The following is a 2,826-nucleotide window of genomic DNA, read 5'->3' on the forward strand; positions in this document are numbered from 1 at the left end:
CAGGCATGAGCCACTACACCTGGACTCCATTAATTTTCAGTGGTGGGTCTGCATCTGTTTAGACAAGTGGGAGATTATTTTAAGCCAGTTTAACTAAAAATTGACAATCTCAGGCCAGCAGTTGCTTATCTTTCAGCCTGAACTGAGGAAACCCAATAGCAGCCACAGATTGCCTCCATAGATATGGAGTACATGTCTATCTTGAAATCTCAGTGACCAAGAAGCAAGAAACTGAGATAAATCTGGGAACCTGGCCAGCTTGGACTGGGTCAGGCAAGTGTAGACCTTACAGAAGCCACGAGCTCCCAGACCAATGGAGACAGTTGCCCTGTCGCAGGTGTCCTGAAATCATTGGCTTTTCAATATAAAATATACTATCTCTAGGCTGGGCGCAGTGGCTCACACCTATAATCCCAGCACTTTGGGAGGCTGAGGCGGGTGGATCACGAGGTCAAGAGATCGAGACCATCCTGGTCAACATGGTAAAACCCTGTCTCTACTAAAAATACAAAAATTAGCTGGGCATGGTGGCGCACGCCTGTAGTCCTAGCTACTCAGGAGGCTGAGGCAGGAGAATTGCCTGAACCCAGGAAGCGGAGGTTGCGGTGAGCCGAGATCACGACATTGCACTCCAGCCTGGGTAACAAGAGTGAAACTCCGTCTCAAAAAAAAAAAAAAAAAAAATTTATATATATATATATATATATATATGTATATATATATATACACACATATATATATATACATATACACACACACACACGCACAGTATCTCTATCAGAAACAGGGAATTCTTTTTACCCTTTATCGTACCCTTTGTTTCCTGATCGTCACTTTCTTATTCATCCAGTAGGCATCTGTTAAGCATTTTCTTTCTTTCTTTTTTTTTTTTTTTTAGACGGAGCCTCACCCAGGCTGGAGTGCAGTGGTGTGATCTTAGCTTATTGCAACCTCCGACTCCTAGGTTCAAGTGATTTAATTATCCTGCCTCAGCCTCCCAAGTAGGTGGGATTACAGGTGTGCACCACTACACCCCGCTAATTTTTTTATTTTTAGTAGAGATGGGGTTTCACCATGTTGTCCATGCTGGTCTCGAACTCCTGACCTCAAGTGATCCACCCACCTCAGCCTCCCAAAGTGTTGGGATTACAGGCATGAGCCACCGCACTCAGCCATGAGCATTATTTGTTTGTTTTGAGACGGGGTCTCCCTCTGTTGCCCAGGGTAGAGTGCAGTGGCATGATGATCATGGCTGACTGCAGCCTCAACCTCCTGGGCTCAAGTAGTCTTCCCGTTTCAGCCTCCTCAGTAGCTGGGACTACCAGTGTGTGCCACCATGCCCAGCTAATTATAATTTTTTTTGTAATTTTGGTATTTTGTTTTTTGAGACAGACTCTTGCTCTGTCACCCAGACTAGAGTGCAATGTCATGATCATGGCTCACTGCATCCTCAGCCTCTGGAGCTCAAGTGAACCTCCCACCTTGGCCTCCCAAAGTCCTGGGATTACAGGTGTGAGCCCTGCACCCAGCCTGTTGAGCTTTCTTTCTTTTTTTTTTTTCTGAGACAGAGTTTCCCTCACTGCCCAGGTTGGAGTGCAATGGCGCTATCTCGGCTCACCGTAACTTCTGCCTCCCAGGTTCAAGCTATTCTTCTGCCTCAGCCTCCTAAGTACCTGGGGTTACAGGCATGTGCCACTACAACCGGCTAATTTTGTATTTTTAGTAGAGACAGGGTTTCTCCATATTGGTCAGGCTGGTCTCGAACTCCCGACCTCAGGTGATCTGACCACCTCAGCCTCCCAATGTGCTGGGATTACAGGCATGAGCCATTGCACCCGGCCTGCATTTTGTTGTTTAATGTGCCAGGCATTGCTCAAGAACTAGATTATTTTGTGAACATTAGTATTAGGCAATAAACAAATGGATTATACGAGAAACAAACAGTAAACACAGAGCAAGATAATTTCAGATAGTATAAATGCTATGAAAAAAATAACAATAAAAAACATGGTGTGACTGGGGAGGAGAGAGGCTTTAGATAAAGGCAGCTGGGGAAAGGCTCTCAGGGTTATAACTGAGCTATCACTCAGACAGCTTTTCCCTATCTTTTATCTCTTTATCTTTTCCCTATATCTTTTTTTTTTTTTGAGAGAGTCTTGCTCTGTCACCCAGACTGGAGTGCAGTGGTGTGATCTTGGCTTTGCAACCTCTGCCTCCTGGGGTCAAGTGATTCTCTTGACTCGGCCTCCTAAGTAACTGGGATTACAGGTGCCTGCCACCACACCCAGCTAATTTTGGTATTTTTAGCAGAGATGGGTTTCACCATTTTGGACAGGCTAATCTCGAACTCCTGACCTCAGGTGATCCATCCCCCTTGGCCTCCCCAAGTGCTGGGATTACAGGCGTGAGCCACTGCACCTGGCTTTTTCCCTGTGTCTTTATGCCAGTTGGCATAAAGATGGCAACCATGGAAAGAGGAATCTAAAGGCGTTCCAAAATCAGACGTTAATAACTAGTTTAACATTCTAAGGAGGTGGGAATAAGCATTCAAAATGAAGGCCTGCTAGGCACGGTGGCTCACACCTGTAATCCCAGTACTTTGGGAAGCCAAGGCAGGTGAATCACCTGAGGTCAGGAGTTCAAGACCAGCCTGGCCAACATGATGAAACTCCGTCTCTACTAAAAATACAAAAATTAGCCAGGCACGGTGCTACAGCCTATAGTCCCAGTTACTCAGGAGGCTGAGGTGGGAGGATCATTTGAAAGCGGCAGGTGGAGGTTGCAGTGAGCTGAGATCGTGCCACGGCACTCCAGCCTGGGTGACAG

This window comes from Cebus imitator, unplaced genomic scaffold (assembly GCF_001604975.1).
Source record: "Cebus imitator isolate Cc_AM_T3 unplaced genomic scaffold, Cebus_imitator-1.0 Scaffold577, whole genome shotgun sequence".
NCBI lineage: Eukaryota > Metazoa > Chordata > Mammalia > Primates > Cebidae > Cebus > Cebus imitator.